A 20,212-nucleotide genomic window follows, 5' to 3' on the forward strand; every position below is an offset into this window, starting at 1 on the left:
CAGAAGACAATAGTGACTGCAAGAAGAGACACAGTAGCCTCACGAACCATTAAAAACAGCATTCGTATTGCACACTTTGAAACACAGCAGTGTAGGTCATTACCAGGGCATGGATGGGTTAATGCGACTTGTGTGAGATAGTAGTAGGAATGATGGACATAGTTCCGTTTTCAGTACAATACCAGGTGATATATTTGTGTTGATCCAGGTGTACACAGGGCAGGTCTACTTGACAACAGTGAAACACTGTGATTGAGGTGTGTGAATGAGCCTAAAATATCGAGGGGACATGTGGTAAGAGAAACCAGGTTAGCATTGTGTTAGTAGCTGTAGTTATGTTCCTGTGAAATGTCAATCAGCTGTAATCCAGGTTGGTGAATGTTGTTATTGCAGGAAGAATTGCTAGTGCAGAACAAAGAGTGATAGATTTAGTATTTGAAAGCAGTTAATAACTGAGTAGCTACTGGTGTCATGTGACACAAACTGGTTTGTGATGTAGTTGTCTATTCCTGAAATCTTGAAGCTTGCTAGTGTTTTGTGTCTTGACTGGCTCTGTATCTGCTTATGTGGTAGAGCTTCTGTGTATGTAACATGATGAATATTGCATGCAGAGTTTGTCCAATCTTTCTCCTAGACACAGGATGAGAGGTGCATCAGCTGCAATTGTGAACACCATCGACTTGTATCACATTGATGGGATTCAAAGTGCTGTCAAAATAGTAGAGTCTCACATCTAAATGCTATATGTTAATATTAGCATACTGGTCTGCTGTCTAAACACTTCAGTGTTGTGGTATTCATTGGCTGTCACTTTTGGAATTTATTTAGGTAACTGTATGTAATGGCAGATTGCCAGACATGTGGGAAAATACTTTGTGGGTCACACCAGTGAAATTTGTACATGACATGCTGATGCACCACAGATTTGCAGTAATAGTTGGTTTTTAGGTGAAGGGCAGTGGCTTATTACACAGGCAGATATGCTTCAGTTAAGAACCTGATGAGGTGTCACCTGCAGTCTGTATTATGAGGCTGCAGCTGGATAGCAAGGCCACTAGGAACGTTACTTCAAACATAATGTTAAATAAACTTCCTGTAAAGGGGTAGCTTGCACACTTAATGATGAAAGATACACCTTCCTTCACATGTTTGTTTATGCTGCTCAAACAATTATGCCATCAGCTGCAGCCATGAAGATGAATAATGATAAATATTGTGGGTCTGTGTGCAGACAGTATGTGATAGTGGCTTACAGGCACCAGAAGCTTTGTAGGCGTTAGAGAAAAATAAATATTAGGTAATGCAAGCTAATTTTAGAGCGCTAGAGTGTATTTAAGCAGTAGTCTAAGTGAAAGTATGTGAGTGAGAAAGATTTGGAACATGCAGCTATCTTGTGTAAAGTTGGTGTAAGGTTTCCAAATGTTGTGTGTGGCAGTAGGTGTGTGTTATGAAATGACATGATTGAGACAGTAGCAAGAGATGCTGTGACAGCTGAGTGTGATACTGAGGAAGAGAAGAGGCTTTTGCCTGTGCTAGGCTTAGCCTGGCTGTGATTTGTGTTGAAGGGGTGCTAGTGACATGTACTTGTGGTTTTGGTGTGCTTGCTGACTTGTTATTAGAGTGACATTTTAGATGTGCATTGGTGATGTAAGGGATAGGTTTATTGCCAGTTTTGTCATGTTCTGTTGTGAATGAAAGAAAGTGGAGGAGAACTGCGTAAATGGAGAGCATAGTTTGTGACAAGTGGGTGCAGATATGAAGCGAAACTTGTGTAGTTGGCTGATGGTATTAGCAGCTGATGTGAGGCATCAGAGAGTGAGATTGCGAAAAAAAATGTGGAACGCTTCACGATTTTGCGTGTCATCCTTGCGCAGGGGCCATGCTAATCTTCTCTGTATCGTTCCAATTTTAGTATATGTACCGCCGAAGCGAGTACATTCGAGGAGCCCTCTGAAATTGTATATATAGTTATGGCGTCGCGTCAAACATGGTTCGGCTTGGACGTAGGTTTACACAGCTCTGGCGAGGAACACAAGGCCTGCCGAGTGCTAATTTGTGAACTAATTACTGCGAGGTGTCGTTCTTAGTAAGTGGCAGCTCTGTCAACTGTAGATTTGGCAGTTTTGGGTGTAAAACTTAGATCGTAGAGTCGTTTGCTCTCGCACCATCCACCCAGAGCAGCAGCAGTTTCACACAGCTGCCGCTAGGCGGCAGCAAGACGTGTTGGCAGCTATTGTCGCCATGTTCTCACATCCCGAGTTTAGTGTCTTATAGGCATACGTATGAAACACACTTCTCTAATGTGTGGGATAAATGACTCTGACTGGAGCAGGTAGCAGGTCTTCAAGACTCTCAAAACAAGCGAATATTTTGGCCAAACTGTCTTCACTGCTAACACAAATTGCATTACTCTTGCAGTGGTACTTTCTTACGATACCTATCGATTTAATTACAGAGTGCTCATATGCAATGCAACTTTTAACTCACACATCAAGTACAACACAAGAAGACACAGCCTGTGACCATGTAAATTACTGAGGAACTCCACAGAGACCAAGCATGGTTCTATTCATCCAATGGCGCCAGAAGACAATAGTGACTGCAAGAAGAGACACAGTAGCCTCACGAACCATTAAAAACAGCATTCGTATTGCACACTTTGAAACACAGCAGTGTAGGTCATTACCAGGGCATGGATGGGTTAATGCGACTTGTGTGAGATAGTAGTAGGAATGATGGACATAGTTCCGTTTTCAGTACAATAACAGGTGATATATTTGTGTTGATCCAGGTGTACACAGGGCAGGTCTACTTGACAACAGTGAAACACTGTGATTGAGGTGTGTGAATGAGCCTAAAATATCGAGGGGACATGTGGTAAGAGAAACCAGGTTAGCATTGTGTTAGTAGCTGTAGTTATGTTCCTGTGAAATGTCAATCAGCTGTAATCCAGGTTGGTGAATGTTGTTATTGCAGGAAGAATTGCTAGTGCAGAACAAAGAGTGATAGATTTAGTATTTGAAAGCAGTTAATAACTGAGTAGCTACTGGTGTCATGTGACACAAACTGGTTTGTGATGTAGTTGTCTATTCCTGAAATCTTGAAGCTTGCTAGTGTTTTGTGTCTTGACTGGCTCTGTATCTGCTTATGTGGTAGAGCTTCTGTGTATGTAACATGATGAATATTGCATGCAGAGTTTGTCCAATCTTTCTCCTAGACACAGGATGAGAGGTGCATCAGCTGCAATTGTGAACACCATCGACTTGTATCACATTGATGGGATTCAAAGTGCTGTCAAAATAGTAGAGTCTCACATCTAAATGCTATATGTTAATATTAGCATACTGGTCTGCTGTCTAAACACTTCAGTGTTGTGGTATTCATTGGCTGACACTTTTGGAATTTATTTAGGTAACTGTATGTAATGGCAGATTGCCAGACATGTGGGAAAATACTTTGTGGGTCACACCAGTGAAATTTGTACATGACATGCTGATGCACCACAGATTTGCAGTAATAGTTGGTTCTTAGGTGAAGGGCAGTGGCTTATTACACAGGCAGATATGCTCCAGTTAAGAACCTGATGAGGTGTCACCTGCAGTCTGTATGCTGAGGCTGCAGCTGGATAGCAAGGCCACTAGGAAAGTTACTTGAAACATAATGTTAAATAAACTTCCTGTAAAGGGGTAGCTTGCACACTTAATGATGAAAGATACACCTTCCTTCACATGTTTGTTTATGCTGCTCAAACAATTATGGCATCAGCTGCAGCCATGAAGATGAATAAAGATAAATATTGTGGGTCTGTGTGCAGACAGTATGTGATAGTGGCTTACAGGCACCAGAAGCTTTGTAGGCGTTAGAGAAAAATAAATATTAGGTAATGCAAGCTAATTTTAGAGCGCTAGAGTGTATTTAAGCAGTAGTCTAAGTGAAAGTATGTGAGTGAGAAAGATTTGGAACATGCAGCTATCTTGTGTAAAGTTGGTGTAGGGTTTCCAAATGTTGTGTGTGGCAGTAGGTGTGTGTTATGAAATGACATGATTGAGACAGTAGCAAGAGATGCTGTGACAGCTGAGTGTGATACTGAGGAAGAGAAGAGGCTTTTGCCTGTGCTAGGCTTAGCCTGGCTGTGATTTGTGTTGAAGGGGTGCTAGTGACATGTACTTGTGGTTTTGGTGTGCTTGCTGACTTGTTATTAGAGTGACATTTTAGATGTGCATTGGTGATGTAAGGGATAGGTTTATTGCCAGTTTTGTCATGTTCTGTTGTGAATGAAAGAAAGTGGAGGAGAACTGCGTAAATGGAGAGCATAGTTTGTGACAAGTGGGTGCAGATATGAAGCGAAACTTGTGTAGTTGGCTGATGGTATTAGCAGCTGATGTGAGGCATGAGAGAGTGAGATTGCGAAAAAAAATGTGGAACGCTTCACGATTTTGCGTGTCATCCTTGCGCAGGGGCCATGCTAATCTTCTCTGTATCGTTCCAATTTTAGTATATGTACCGCCGAAGCGAGTACATTCGAGGAGCCCTCTGAAATTGTATATATAGTTATGGCGTCGCGTCAAACATGGTTCGGCTTGGACGTAGGTTTACACAGCTCTGGCGAGGAACACAAGGCCTGCCGAGTGCTAAATTTGTGAACTAATTACTGCGAGGTGTCGTTCTTAGTAAGTGGCAGCTCTGTCAACTGTAGATTTGGCAGTTTTGGGTGTAAAACTTAGATCGTAGAGTCGTTTGCTCTCGCACCATCCACCCAGAGCAGCAGCAGTTTCACACAGCTGCCGCTAGGCGGCAGCAAGACGTGTTGGCAGCTATTGTCGCCATGTTCTCACATCCCGAGTTTAGTGTCTTATAGGCATACGTATGAAACACACTTCTCTAATGTGTGGGATAAATGACTCTGACTGGAGCAGGTAGCAGGTCTTCAAGACTCTCAAAACAAGCGAATATTTTGGCCAAACTGTCTTCACTGCTAACACAAATTGCATTACTCTTGCAGTGGTACTTTCTCACGATACCTATCGATTTAATTACAGAGTGCTCATATGCAATGCAACTTTTAACTCACATATCAAGTACAACACAAGAAGACACAGCCTGTGACCATGTAAATTACTGAGGAACTCCACAGAGACCAAGCATGGTTCTATTCATCCAATGGCGCCAGAAGACAATAGTGACTGCAAGAAGAGACACAGTAGCCTCACGAACCATTAAAAACAGCATTCGTATTGCACACTTTGAAACACAGCAGTGTAGGTCATTATCAGGGCATGGATGGGTTAATGCGACTTGTGTGAGATAGTAGTAGGAATGATGGACATAGTTCCGTTTTCAGTACAATACCAGGCGATATATTTGTGTTGATCCAGGTGTACGCAGGGCAGGTCTACTTGACAACAGTGAAACACTGTGACTGAGGTGTGTGAATGAGCCTAAAATATCGAGGGGACATGTGGTAAGAGAAACCAGGTTAGCATTGTGTTAGTAGCTGTAGTTATGTTCCTGTGAAATGTCAATCAGCTGTAATCCAGGTTGGTGAATGTTGTTATTGCAGGAAGAATTGCTAGTGCAGAACAAAGAGTGATAGATTTAGTATTTGAAAGCAGTTAATAACTGAGTAGCTACTGGTGTCATGTGACACAAACTGGTTTGTGATGTAGTTGTCTATTCCTGAAATCTTGAAGCTTGCTAGTGTTTTGTGTCTTGACTGGCTCTGTATCTGCTTATGTGGTAGAGCTTCTGTGTATGTAACATGATGAATATTGCATGCAGAGTTTGTCCAATCTTTCTCCTAGACACAGGATGAGAGGTGCATCAGCTGCAATTGTGAACACCATCGACTTGTATCACATTGATGGGATTCAAAGTGCTGTCAAAATAGTAGAGTCTCACATCTAAATGCTATATGTTAATATTAGCATACTGGTCTGCTGTCTAAACACTTCAGTGTTGTGGTATTCATTGGCTGACACTTTTGGAATTTATTTAGGTAACTGTATGTAATGGCAGATTGCCAGACATGTGGGAAAATACTTTGTGGGTCACACACGTGAAATTTGTACATGACATGCTGATGCACCACAGATTTGCAGTAATAGTTGGTTTTTAGGTGAAGGGCAGTGGCTCATTACACAGGCAGATATGCTTCAGTTAAGAACCTGATGAGGTGTCACCTGCAGTCTGTATTATGAGGCTGCAGCTGGATAGCAAGGCCACTAGGAAAGTTACTTGAAACATAATGTTAAATAAACTTCCTGTAAAGGGGTAGCTTGCAAACTTAATGATGAAAGATACACCTTCCTTCACATGTTTGTTTATGCTGCTCAAACAATTATGGCATCAGCTGCAGCCATGAAGATGAATAAAGATAAATATTGTGGGTCTGTGTGCAGACAGTATGTGATAGTGGCTTACAGGCACCAGAAGCTTTGTAGGCGTTAGAGAAAAATAAATATTAGGTAATGCAAGCTAATTTTAGAGCGCTAGAGTGTATTTAAGCAGTAGTCTAAGTGAAAGTATGTGAGTGAGAAAGATTTGGAACATGCAGCTATCTTGTGTAAAGTTGGTGTAAGGTTTCCAAATGTTGTGTGTGGCAGTAGGTGTGTGTTATGAAATGACATGATTGAGACAGTAGCAAGAGATGCTGTGACAGCTGAGTGTGATACTGAGGAAGAGAAGAGGCTTTTGCCTGTGCTAGGCTTAGCCTGGCTGTGATTTGTGTTGAAGGGGTGCTAGTGACATGTACTTGTGGTTTTGGTGTGCTTGCTGACTTGTTATTAGAGTGACATTTTAGATGTGCATTGGTGATGTAAGGGATAGGTTCATTGCCAGTTTTGTCATGTTCTGTTGTAAATGAAAGAAAGTGGAGGAGAACTGCGTAAATGGAGAGCATAGTTTGTGACAAGTGGGTGCAGATATGAAGCGAAACTTGTGTAGTTGGCTGATGGTATTAGCAGCTGATGTGAGGCATCAGAGAGTGAGATTGCGAAAAAAAAATGTGGAACGCTTCACGATTTTGCGTGTCATCCTTGCGCAGGGGCCATGCTAATCTTCTCTGTATCGTTCCAATTTTAGTATATGTACCGCCGAAGCGAGTACATTCGACGAGCCCTCTGAAATTGTATATATAGTTATGGCGTCGCGTCAAACATGGTTCGGCTTGGACGTAGGTTTACACAGCTCTGGCGAGGAACACAAGGCCTGCCGAGTGCTAAATTTGTGAACTAATTACTGCGAGGTGTCGTTCTTAGTAAGTGGCAGCTCTGTCAACTGTAGATTTGGCAGTTTTGGGTGTAAAACTTAGATCGTAGAGTCGTTTGCTCTCGCACCATCCACCCAGAGCAGCAGCAGTTTCACACAGCTGCCGCTAGGCGGCAGCAAGACGTGTTGGCAGCTATTGTCGCCATGTTCTCACATCCCGAGTTTAGTGTCTTATAGGCATACGTATGAAACACACTTCTCTAATGTGTGGGATAAATGACTCTGACTGGAGCAGGTAGCAGGTCTTCAAGACTCTCAAAACAAGCGAATATTTTGGCCAAACTGTCTTCACTGCTAACACAAATTGCATTACTCTTGCAGTGGTACTTTCTCACGATACCTATCGATTTAATTACAGAGTGCTCATATGCAATGCAACTTTTAACTCACATATCAAGTACAACACAAGAAGACACAGCCTGTGACCATGTAAATTACTGAGGAACTCCACAGAGACCAAGCATGGTTCTATTCATCCAATGGCGCCAGAAGACAATAGTGACTGCAAGAAGAGACACAGTAGCCTCACAAACCATTAAAAACAGCATTCGTATTGCACACTTTGAAACACAGCAGTGTAGGTCATTACCAGGGCATGGATGGGTTAATGCGACTTGTGTGAGATAGTAGTAGGAATGATGGACATAGTTCCGTTTTCAGTACAATACCAGGCGATATATTTGTGTTGATCCAGGTGTACGCAGGGCACGTCTACTTGACAACAGTGAAACACTGTGATTGAGGTGTGTGAATGAGCCTAAAATATCGAGGGGACATGTGGTAAGAGATCTCAGGTTAGCATTGTGTTAGTAGCTGTAGTTATGTTCCTGTGAAATGTCAATCAGCTGTAATCCAGGTTGGTGAATGTTGTTATTGCAGGAAGAATTGCTAGTGCAGAACAAAGAGTGATAGATTTAGTATTTGAAAGCAGTTAATAACTGAGTAGCTACTGGTGTCATGTGACACAAACTGGTTTGTGATGTAGTTGTCTATTCCTGAAATCTTGAAGCTTGCTAGTGTTTTGTGTCTTGACTGGCTCTGTATCTGCTTATGTGGTAGAGCTTCTGTGTATGTAACATGATGAATATTGCATGCAGAGTTTGTCCAATCTTTCTCCTAGACACAGGATGAGAGGTGCATCAGGTGCAATTGTGAACACCATCGACTTGTATCACATTGATGGGATTCAAAGTGCTGTCAAAATAGTAGAGTCTCACATCTAAATGCTATATGTTAATATTAGCATACTGGTCTGCTGTCTAAACACTTCAGTGTTGTGGTATTCATTGGCTGACACTTTTGGAATTTATTTAGGTAACTGTATGTAATGGCAGATTGCCAGACATGTGGGAAAATACTTTGTGGGTCACACCAGTGAAATTTGTACATGACATGCTGATGCACCACAGATTTGCAGTAATAGTTGGTTTTTAGGTGAAGGGCAGTGGCTCATTACACAGGCAGATATGCTTCAGTTAAGAACCTGATGAGGTGTCACCTGCAGTCTGTATTATGAGGCTGCAGCTGGATAGCAAGGCCACTAGGAAAGTTACTTGAAACATAATGTTAAATAAACTTCCTGTAAAGGGGTAGCTTGCACACTTAATCATGAAAGATACACCTTCCTTCACATGTTTGTTTATGCTGCTCAAACAATTATGGCATCAGCTGCAGCCATGAAGATGAATAAAGATAAATATTGTGGGTCTGTGTGCAGACAGTATGTGATAGTGGCTTACAGGCACCAGAAGCTTTGTAGGCGTTAGAGAAAAATAAATATTAGGTAATGCAAGCTAATTTTAGAGCGCTAGAGTGTATTTAAGCAGTAGTCTAAGTGAAAGTATGTGAGTGAGAAAGATTTGGAACATGCAGCTATCTTGTGTAAAGTTGGTGTAAGGTTTCCAAATGTTGTGTGTGGCAGTAGGTGTGTGTTATGAAATGACATGATTGAGACAGTAGCAAGAGATGCTGTGACAGCTGAGTGTGATACTGAGGAAGAGAAGAGGCTTTTGCCTGTGCTAGGCTTAGCCTGGCTGTGATTTGTGTTGAAGGGGTGCTAGTGACATGTACTTGTGGTTTTGGTGTGCTTGCTGACTTGTTATTAGAGTGACATTTTAGATGTGCATTGGTGATGTAAGGGATAGGTTTATTGCCAGTTTTGTCATGTTCTGTTGTGAATGAAAGAAAGTGGAGGAGAACTGCGTAAATGGAGAGCATAGTTTGTGACAAGTGGGTGCAGATATGAAGCGAAACTTGTGTAGTTGGCTGATGGTATTAGCAGCTGATGTGAGGCATCAGAGAGTGAGATTGCGAAAAAAAAATGTGGAACGCTTCACGATTTTGCGTGTCATCCTTGCGCAGGGGCCATGCTAATCTTCTCTGTATCGTTCCAATTTTGGTATATGTACCGCCGAAGCGAGTACATTCGAGGAGCCCTCTGAAATTGTATATATAGTTATGGCGTCGCGTCAAACATGGTTCGGCTTGGACGTAGGTTTACACAGCTCTGGCGAGGAACACAAGGCCTGCCGAGTGCTAAATTTGTGAACTAATTACTGCGAGGTGTCGTTCTTAGTAAGTGGCAGCTCTGTCAACTGTAGATTTGGCAGTTTTGGGTGTAAAACTTAGATCGTAGAGTCGTTTGCTCTCGCACCATCCACCCAGAGCAGCAGCAGTTTCACACAGCTGCCGCTAGGCGGCAGCAAGACGTGTTGGCAGCTATTGTCGCCATGTTCTCACATCCCGAGTTTAGTGTCTTATAGGCATACGTATGAAACACACTTCTCTAATGTGTGGGATAAATGACTCTGACTGGAGCAGGTAGCAGGTCTTCAAGACTCTCAAAACAAGCGAATATTTTGGCCAAACTGTCTTCACTGCTAACACAAATTGCATTACTCTTGCAGTGGTACTTTCTCACGATACCTATCGATTTAATTACAGAGTGCTCATATGCAATGCAACTTTTAACTCACACATCAAGTACAACACAAGAAGACACAGCCTGTGACCATGTAAATTACTGAGGAACTCCACAGAGACCAAGCATGGTTCTATTCATCCAATGGCGCCAGAAGACAATAGTGACTGCAAGAAGAGACACAGTAGCCTCACGAACCATTAAAAACGGCATTCGTATTGCACACTTTGAAACACAGCAGTGTAGGTCATTACCAGGGCATGGATGGGTTAATGCGACTTGTGTGAGATAGTAGTAGGAATGATGGACATAGTTCCGTTTTCAGTACAATACCAGGTGATATATTTGTGTTGATCCAGGTGTACGCAGGGCACGTCTACTTGACAACAGTGAAACACTGTGATTGAGGTGTGTGAATGAGCCTAAAATATCGAGGGAACATGTGGTAAGAGAAACCAGGTTAGCATTGTGTTAGTAGCTGTAGTTATGTTCCTGTGAAATGTCAATCAGCTGTAATCCAGGTTGGTGAATGTTGTTATTGCAGGAAGAATTGCTAGTGCAGAACAAAGAGTGATAGATTTAGTATTTGAAAGCAGTTAATAACTGAGTAGCTACTGGTGTCATGTGACACAAACTGGTTTGTGATGTAGTTGTCTATTCCTGAAATCTTGAAGCTTGCTAGTGTTTTGTGTCTTGACTGGCTCTGTATCTGCTTATGTGGTAGAGCTTCTGTGTATGTAACATGATGAATATTGCATGCAGAGTTTGTCCAATCTTTCTCCTAGACACAGGATGAGAGGTGCATCAGCTGCAATTGTGAACACCATCGACTTGTATCACATTGATGGGATTCAAAGTGCTGTCAAAATAGTAGAGTCTCACATCTAAATGCTATATGTTAATATTAGCATAGTGGTCTGCTGTCTAAACACTTCAGTGTTGTGGTATTCATTGGCTGACACTTTTGGAATTTATTTAGGTAACTGTATGTAATGGCAGATTGCCAGACATGTGGGAAAATACTTTGTGGGTCACACCAGTGAAATTTGTACATGACATGCTGATGCACCACAGATTTGCAGTAATAGTTGGTTTTTAGGTGAAGGGCAGTGGCTCATTACACAGGCAGATATGCTTCAGTTAAGAACCTGATGAGGTGTCACCTGCAGTCTGTATTATGAGGCTGCAGCTGGATAGCAAGGCCACTAGGAAAGTTACATGAAACATAATGTTAAATAAACTTCCTGTAAAGGGGTAGCTTGCACACTTAATGATGAAACATACACCTTCCTTCACATGTTTGTTTATGCTGCTCAAACAATTATGGCATCAGCTGCAGCCATGAAGATGAATAAAGATAAATATTGTGGGTCTGTGTGCAGACAGTATGTGATAGTGGCTTACAGGCACCAGAAGCTTTGTAGGCGTTAGAGAAAAATAAATATTAGGTAATGCAAGCTAATTTTAGAGCGCTAGAGTGTATTTAAGCAGTAGTCTAAGTGAAAGTATGTGAGTGAGAAAGATTTGGAACATGCAGCTATCTTGTGTAAAGTTGGTGTAAGGTTTCCAAATGTTGTGTGTGGCAGTAGGTGTGTGTTATGAAATGACATGATTGAGACAGTAGCAAGAGATGCTGTGACAGCTGAGTGTGATACTGAGGAAGAGAAGAGGCTTTTGCCTGTGCTAGGCTTAGCCTGGCTGTGATTTGTGTTGAAGGGGTGCTAGTGACATGTACTTGTGGTTTTGGTGTGCTTGTTGACTTGTTATTAGAGTGACATTTTAGATGTGCATTGGTGATGTAAGGGATAGGTTTATTGCCAGTTTTGTCATGAATGAAAGAAAGTGGAGAAGAACTGCGTAAATGGAGAGCATAGTTTGTGACAAGTGGGTGCAGATATGAAGCGAAACTTGTGTAGTTGGCTGATGGTATTAGCAGCTGATGTGAGGCATCAGAGAGTGAGATTGCGAAAAAAAAATGTGGAACGCTTCACGATTTTGCGTGTCATCCTTGCGCAGGGGCCATGCTAATCTTCTCTGTATCGTTCCAATTTTAGTATATGTACCGCCGAAGCGAGTACATTCGAGGAGCCCTCTGAAATTGTATATATAGTTATGGCGTCGCGTCAAACATGGTTCGGCTTGGACGTAGGTTTACACAGCTCTGGCGAGGAACACAAGGCCTGCCGAGTGCTAATTTGTGAACTAATTACTGCGAGGTGTCGTTCTTAGTAAGTGGCAGCTCTGTCAACTGTAGATTTGGCAGTTTTGGGTGTAAAACTTAGATCGTAGAGTCGTTTGCTCTCGCACCATCCACCCAGAGCAGCAGCAGTTTCACACAGCTGCCGCTAGGCGGCAGCAAGACGTGTTGGCAGCTATTGTCGCCATGTTCTCACATCCCGAGTTTAGTGTCTTATAGGCATACGTATGAAACACACTTCTCTAATGTGTGGGATAAATGACTCTGACTGGAGCAGGTAGCAGGTCTTCAAGACTCTCAAAACAAGCGAATATTTTGGCCAAACTGTCTTCACTGCTAACACAAATTGCATTACTCTTGCAGTGGTACTTTCTTACGATACCTATCGATTTAATTACAGAGTGCTCATATGCAATGCAACTTTTAACTCACACATCAAGTACAACACAAGAAGACACAGCCTGTGACCATGTAAATTACTGAGGAACTCCACAGAGACCAAGCATGGTTCTATTCATCCAATGGCGCCAGAAGACAATAGTGACTGCAAGAAGAGACACAGTAGCCTCACGAACCATTAAAAACAGCATTCGTATTGCACACTTTGAAACACAGCAGTGTAGGTCATTACCAGGGCATGGATGGGTTAATGCGACTTGTGTGAGATAGTAGTAGGAGTGATGGACATAGTTCCGTTTTCAGTACAATACCAGGTGATATATTTGTGTTGATCCAGGTGTACACAGGGCAGGTCTACTTGACAACAGTGAAACACTGTGATTGAGGTGTGTGAATGAGCCTAAAATATCGAGGGGACATGTGGTAAGAGAAACCAGGTTAGCATTGTGTTAGCAGCTGTAGTTATGTTCCTGTGAAATGTCAATCAGCTGTAATCCAGGTTGGTGAATGTTGTTATTGCAGGAAGAATTGCTAGTGCAGAACAAAGAGTGATAGATTTAGTATTTGAAAGCAGTTAATAACTGAGTAGCTACTGGTGTCATGTGACACAAACTGGTTTGTGATGTAGTTGTCTATTCCTGAAATCTTGAAGCTTGCTAGTGTTTTGTGTCTTGACTGGCTCTGTATCTGCTTATGTGGTAGAGCTTCTGTGTATGTAACATGATGAATATTGCATGCAGAGTTTGTCCAATCTTTCTCCTAGACACAGGATGAGAGGTGCATCAGCTGCAATTGTGAACACCATCGACTTGTATCACATTGGTGGGATTCAAAGTGCTGTCAAAATAGTAGAGTCTCACATCTAAATGCTATATGTTAATATTAGCATACTGGTCTGCTGTCTAAACACTTCAGTGTTGTGGTATTCATTGGCTGACACTTTTGGAATTTATTTAAGTAACTGTATGTAATGGCAGATTGCCAGACATGTGGGAAAATACTTTGTGGGTCACACCAGTGAAATTTGTACATGACATGCTGATGCACCACAGATTTGCAGTAATAGTTGGTTTTTAGGTGAGGGGCAGTGGCTTATTACACAGGCAGATATGCTTCAGTTAAGAACCTGATGAGGTGTCACCTGCAGTCTGTATTATGAGGCTGCAGCTGGATAGCAAGGCCACTAGGAAAGTTACTTGAAACATAATGTTAAATAAACTTCCTGTAAAGGGGTAGCTTGCACACTTAATGATGAAAGGTACACCTTCCTTCACATGTTTGTTTATGCTGCTCAAACAATTATGGCATCAGCTGCAGCCATGAAGATGAATAAAGATAAATATTGTGGGTCTATGTGCAGACAGTATGTGATAGTGGTTTACAGGCACCAGAAGCTTTGTAGGCGTTAGAGAAAAATAAATATTAGGTAATGCAAGCTAATTTTAGAGCGCTAGAGTGTATTTAAGCAGTAGTCTAAGTGAAAGTATGTGAGTGAGAAAGATTTGGAACATGCAGCTATCTTGTGTAAAGTTGGTGTAAGGTTTCCAAATGTTGTGTGTGGCAGTAGGTGTGTGTTATGAAATGACATGATTGAGACAGTAGCAAGAGATGCTGTGACAGCTGAGTGTGATACTGAGGAAGAGAAGAGGCTTTTGCCTGTGCTAGGCTTAGCCTGGCTGTGATTTGTGTTGAAGGGGTGCTAGTGACATGTACTTGTGGTTTTGGTGTGCTTGCTGACTTGTTATTAGAGTGACATTTTAGATGTGCATTGGTGATGTAAGGGATAGGTTTATTGCCAGTTTTGTCATGTTCTGTTGTGAATGAAAGAAAGTGGAGGAGAACTGCGTAAATGGAGAGCATAGTTTGTGACAAGTGGGTGCAGATATGAAGCGAAACTTGTGTAGTTGGCTGATGGTATTAGCAGCTGATGTGAGGCATCAGAGAGTGAGATTGCGAAAAAAAAATGTGGAACGCTTCACGATTTTGCGTGTCATCCTTGCGCAGGGGCCATGCTAATCTTCTCTGTATCGTTCCAATTTTAGTATATGTACCGCCGAAGCGAGTACATTCGAGGAGCCCTCTGAAATTGTATATATAGTTATGGCGTCGCGTCAAACATGGTTCGGCTTGGACGTAGGTTTACACAGCTCTGGCGAGGAACACAAGGCCTGCCGAGTGCTAAATTTGTGAACTAATTACTGCGAGGTGTCGTTCTTAGTAAGTGGCAGCTCTGTCAACTGTAGATTTGGCAGTTTTGGGTGTAAAACTTAGATCGTAGAGTCGTTTGCTCTCGCACCATCCACCCAGAGCAGCAGCAGTTTCACACAGCTGCCGCTAGGCGGCAGCAAGACGTGTTGGCAGCTATTGTCGCCATGTTCTCACATCCCGAGTTTAGTGTCTTATAGGCATACGTATGAAACACACTTCTCTAATGTGTGGGATAAATGACTCTGACTGGAGCAGGTAGCAGGTCTTCAAGACTCTCAAAACAAGCGAATATTTTGGCCAAACTGTCTTCACTGCTAACACAAATTGCATTACTCTTGCAGTGGTACTTTCTCACGATACCTATCGATTTAATTACAGAGTGCTCATATGCAATGCAACTTTTAACTCACACATCAAGTACAACACAAGAAGACACAGCCTGTGACCATGTAAATTACTGAGGAACTCCACAGAGACCAAGCATGGTTCTATTCATCCAATGGCGCCAGAAGACAATAGTGACTGCAAGAAGAGACACAGTAGCCTCACGAACCATTAAAAACGGCATTCGTATTGCACACTTTGAAACACAGCAGTGTAGGTCATTACCAGGGCATGGATGGGTTAATGCGACTTGTGTGAGATAGTAGTAGGAATGATGGACATAGTTCCGTTTTCAGTACAATACCAGGTGATATATTTGTGTTGATCCAGGTGTACGCAGGGCAGGTCTACTTGACAACAGTGAAACACTGTGATTGAGGTGTGTGAATGAGCCTAAAATATCGAGGGAACATGTGGTAAGAGAAACCAGGTTAGCATTGTGTTAGTAGCTGTAGTTATGTTCCTGTGAAATGTCAATCAGCTGTAATCCAGGTTGGTGAATGTTGTTATTGCAGGAAGAATTGCTAGTGCAGAACAAAGAGTGATAGATTTAGTATTTGAAAGCAGTTAATAACTGAGTAGCTACTGGTGTCATGTGACACAAACTGGTTTGTGATGTAGTTGTCTATTCCTGAAATCTTGAAGCTTGCTAGTGTTTTGTGTCTTGACTGGCTCTGTATCTGCTTATGTGGTAGAGCTTCTGTGTATGTAACATGATGAATATTGCATGCAGAGTTTGTCCAATCTTTCTCCTAGACACAGGATGAGAGGTGCATCAGCTGCAATTGTGAACACCATCGACTTGTATCACATTGATGGGATTCAAAGTGCTGTCAAAATAGTAGAGTCTCACATCTAAATGCTATATGTTAATATTAGCATACTGGTCTGCTGTCTAAACACTTCAGTGTTGTGGTATTCATTGGCTGACACTTTTGGAATTTATTTAGGTAACTGTATGTAATGGCAGATTGCCAGACATGTGGGAAAATACTTTGTGGGTCACACCAGTGAAATTTGTACATGACATGCTGATGCACCACAGATTTGCAGTAATAGTTGGTTTTTAAGTGAAGGGCAGTGGCTTATTACACAGGCAGATATGCTTCAGTTAAGAACCTGATGAGGTGTCACCTGCAGTCTGTATTATGAGGCTGCAGCTGGATAGCAAGGCCACTAGGAAGGTTACTTGAAACATAATGTTAAATAAACTTCCTGTAAAGGGGTAGCTTGCACACTTAATCATGAAAGATACACCTTCCTTCACATGTTTGTTTATGCTGCTCAAACAATTATGGCATCAGCTGCAGCCATGAAGATGAATAAAGATAAATATTGTGGGTCTGTGTGCAGACAGTATGTGATAGTGGCTTACAGGCACCAGAAGCTTTGTAGGCGTTAGAGAAAAATAAATATTAGGTAATGCAAGCTAATTTTAGAGCGCTAGAGTGTATTTAAGCAGTAGTCTAAGTGAAAGTATGTGAGTGAGAAAGATTTGGAACATGCAGCTATCTTGTGTAAAGTTGGTGTAAGGTTTCCAAATGTTGTGTGTGGCAGTAGGTGTGTGTTATGAAATGACATGATTGAGACAGTAGCAAGAGATGCTGTGACAGCTGAGTGTGATACTGAGGAAGAGAAGAGGCTTTTGCCTGTTCTAGGCTTAGCCTGGCTGTGATTTGTGTTGAAGGGGTGCTAGTGACATGTACTTGTGGTTTTGGTGTGCTTGCTGACTTGTTATTAGAGTGACATTTTAGATGTGCATTGGTGATGTAAGGGATAGGTTTATTGCCAGTTTTGTCATGTTCTGTTGTGAATGAAAGAAAGTGGAGGAGAACTGCGTAAATGGAGAGCATAGTTTGTGACAAGTGGGTGCAGATATGAAGCGAAACTTGTGTAGTTGGCTGATGGTATTAGCAGCTGATGTGAGGCATGAGAGAGTGAGATTGCGAAAAAAAATGTGGAACGCTTCACGATTTTGCGTGTCATCCTTGCGCAGGGGCCATGCTAATCTTCTCTGTATCGTTCCAATTTTAGTATATGTACCGCCGAAGCGAGTACATTCGAGGAGCCCTCTGAAATTGTATATATAGTTATGGCGTCGCGTCAAACATGGTTCGGCTTGGACGTAAGTTTACACAGCTCTGGCAAGGAACACAAGGCCTGCCGAGTGCTAATTTGTGAACTAATTACTGCGAGGTGTCGTTCTTAGTAAGTGGCAGCTCTGTCAACTATAGATTTGGCAGTTTTGGGTGTAAAACTTAGGTCGTAGAGTCGTTTGCTCTCGCACCATCCACCCAGAGCAGCAGCAGTTTCACACAGCTGCCGCTAGGCGGCAGCAAGACGTGTTGGCAGCTATTGTCGCCATGTTCTCACATCCCGAGTTTAGTGTCTTATAGGCATACGTATGAAACACACTTCTCTAATGTGTGGGATAAATGACTCTGACTGGAGCAGGTAGCAGGTCTTCAAGACTCTCAAAACAAGCGAATATTTTGGCCAAACTGTCTTCACTGCTAACACAAATTGCATTACTCTTGCAGTGGTACTTTCGTACGATACCTATCGATTTAATTACAGAGTGCTCATATGCAATGCAACTTTTAACTCACACATCAAGTACAACACAAGAAGACACAGCCTGTGACCATGTAAATTACTGAGGAACTCCACAGAGACCAAGCATGGTTCTATTCATCCAATGGCGCCAGAAGACAATAGTGACTGCAAGAAGAGACACAGTAGCCTCACGAACCATTAAAAACAGCATTCGTATTGCACACTTTGAAACACAGCAGTGTAGGTCATTACCAGGGCATGGATGGGTTAATGCGACTTGTGTGAGATAGTAGTAGGAATGATGGACATAGTTCCGTTTTCAGTACAATACCAGGTGATATATTTGTGTTGATCCAGGTGTACACAGGGCAGGTCTACTTGACAACAGTGAAACACTGTGATTGAGGTGTGTGAATGAGCCTAAAATATCGAGGGGACATGTGGTAAGAGAAACCAGGTTAGCATTGTGTTAGTAGCTGTAGTTATGTTCCTGTGAAATGTCAATCAGCTGTAATCCAGGTTGGTGAATGTTGTTATTGCAGGAAGAATTGCTAGTGCAGAACAAAGAGTGATAGATTTAGTATTTGAAAGCAGTTAATAACTGAGTAGCTACTGGTGTCATGTGACACAAACTGGTTTGTGATGTAGTTGTCTATTCCTGAAATCTTGAAGCTTGCTAGTGTTTTGTGTCTTGACTGGCTCTGTATCTGCTTATGTGGTAGAGCTTCTGTGTATGTAACATGATGAATATTGCATGCAGAGTTTGTCCAATCTTTCTCCTAGACACAGGATGAGAGGTGCATCAGCTGCAATTGTGAACACCATCGACTTGTATCACATTGATGGGATTCAAAGTGCTGTCAAAATAGTAGAGTCTCACATCTAAATGCTATATGTTAATATTAGCATACTGGTCTGCTGTCTAAACACTTCAGTGTTGTGGTATTCATTGGCTGTCACTTTTGGAATTTATTTAGGTAACTGTATGTAATGGCAGATTGCCAGACATGTGGGAAAATACTTTGTGGGTCACACCAGTGAAATTTGTACATGACATGCTGATGCACCACAGATTTGCAGTAATAGTTGGTTTTTAGGTGAAGGGCAGTGGCTTATTACACAGGCAGATATGCTTCAGTTAAGAACCTGATGAGGTGTCACCTGCAGTCTGTATTATGAGGCTGCAGCTGGATAGCAAGGCCACTAGGAAAGTTACTTGAAACATAATGTTAAATAAACTTCCTGTAAAGGGGTAGCTTGCACACTTAATGATGAAAGATACACCTTCCTTCACATGTTTGTTTATGCTGCTCAAACAATTATGCCATCAGCTGCAGCCATGAAGATGAATAATGATAAATATTGTGGGTCTGTGTGCAGACAGTATGTGATAGTGGCTTACAGGCACCAGAAGCTTTGTAGGCGTTAGAGAAAAATAAATATTAGGTAATGCAAGCTAATTTTAGAGCGCTAGAGTGTATTTAAGCAGTAGTCTAAGTGAAAGTATGTGAGTGAGAAAGATTTGGAACATGCAGCTATCTTGTGTAAAGTTGGTGTAAGGTTTCCAAATGTTGTGTGTGGCAGTAGGTGTGTGTTATGAAATGACATGATTGAGACAGTAGCAAGAGATGCTGTGACAGCTGAGTGTGATACTGAGGAAGAGAAGAGGCTTTTGCCTGTGCTAGGCTTAGCCTGGCTGTGATTTGTGTTGAAGGGGTGCTAGTGACATGTACTTGTGGTTTTGGTGTGCTTGCTGACTTGTTATTAGAGTGACATTTTAGATGTGCATTGGTGATGTAAGGGATAGGTTTATTGCCAGTTTTGTCATGTTCTGTTGTGAATGAAAGAAAGTGGAGGAGAACTGCGTAAATGGAGAGCATAGTTTGTGACAAGTGGGTGCAGATATGAAGCGAAACTTGTGTAGTTGGCTGATGGTATTAGCAGCTGATGTGAGGCATGAGAGAGTGAGATTGCGAAAAAAAATGTGGAACGCTTCACGATTTTGCGTGTCATCCTTGCGCAGGGGCCATGCTAATCTTCTCTGTATCGTTCCAATTTTAGTATATGTACCGCCGAAGCGAGTACATTCCAAGAGCCCTCTGAAATTGTATATATAGTTATGGCGTCGCGTCAAACATGGTTCGGCTTGGACGTAGGTTTACACAGCTCTGGCGAGGAACACAAGGCCTGCCGAGTGCTAATTTGTGAACTAATTACTGCGAGGTGTCGTTCTTAGTAAGTGGCAGCTCTGTCAACTGTAGATTTGGCAGTTTTGGGTGTAA

General features: G+C 42.1%; 8 non-coding genes across 8 annotated transcripts; all 8 read right to left on the reverse strand.

The window, feature by feature from the left end:
• Positions 1 to 1,829: 1,829 nt before the first annotated feature.
• LOC126279504 (U6 spliceosomal RNA) lies at positions 1,830 to 1,936 on the reverse strand. Its single transcript, XR_007550981.1, has one exon. It is a non-coding gene; the product is annotated as a U6 spliceosomal RNA (small nuclear RNA).
• Positions 1,937 to 4,412: 2,476 nt separating this feature from the next.
• LOC126279505 (U6 spliceosomal RNA) lies at positions 4,413 to 4,519 on the reverse strand. Its single transcript, XR_007550982.1, has one exon. It is a non-coding gene; the product is annotated as a U6 spliceosomal RNA (small nuclear RNA).
• A 2,478-nt stretch (positions 4,520 to 6,997) lies between these two features.
• On the reverse strand, positions 6,998 to 7,104 carry LOC126279506 (U6 spliceosomal RNA). The gene has a single exon (XR_007550983.1). It is a non-coding gene; the product is annotated as a U6 spliceosomal RNA (small nuclear RNA).
• Positions 7,105 to 9,582: 2,478 nt separating this feature from the next.
• On the reverse strand, positions 9,583 to 9,689 carry LOC126279656 (U6 spliceosomal RNA). Its single transcript, XR_007551123.1, has one exon. It is a non-coding gene; the product is annotated as a U6 spliceosomal RNA (small nuclear RNA).
• Positions 9,690 to 12,157: 2,468 nt separating this feature from the next.
• On the reverse strand, positions 12,158 to 12,264 carry LOC126279507 (U6 spliceosomal RNA). Its single transcript, XR_007550984.1, has one exon. It is a non-coding gene; the product is annotated as a U6 spliceosomal RNA (small nuclear RNA).
• Positions 12,265 to 14,741: 2,477 nt separating this feature from the next.
• LOC126279508 (U6 spliceosomal RNA) lies at positions 14,742 to 14,848 on the reverse strand. Its single transcript, XR_007550985.1, has one exon. It is a non-coding gene; the product is annotated as a U6 spliceosomal RNA (small nuclear RNA).
• Positions 14,849 to 17,325: 2,477 nt separating this feature from the next.
• On the reverse strand, positions 17,326 to 17,432 carry LOC126279509 (U6 spliceosomal RNA). Its single transcript, XR_007550986.1, has one exon. It is a non-coding gene; the product is annotated as a U6 spliceosomal RNA (small nuclear RNA).
• A 2,476-nt stretch (positions 17,433 to 19,908) lies between these two features.
• LOC126279510 (U6 spliceosomal RNA) lies at positions 19,909 to 20,015 on the reverse strand. The gene has a single exon (XR_007550987.1). It is a non-coding gene; the product is annotated as a U6 spliceosomal RNA (small nuclear RNA).
• Between the last annotated feature and the right edge of the window lie 197 nt (positions 20,016 to 20,212).

Source organism: Schistocerca gregaria, chromosome 6, assembly GCF_023897955.1.
Source record: "Schistocerca gregaria isolate iqSchGreg1 chromosome 6, iqSchGreg1.2, whole genome shotgun sequence".
Lineage (NCBI taxonomy): Eukaryota > Metazoa > Arthropoda > Insecta > Orthoptera > Acrididae > Schistocerca > Schistocerca gregaria.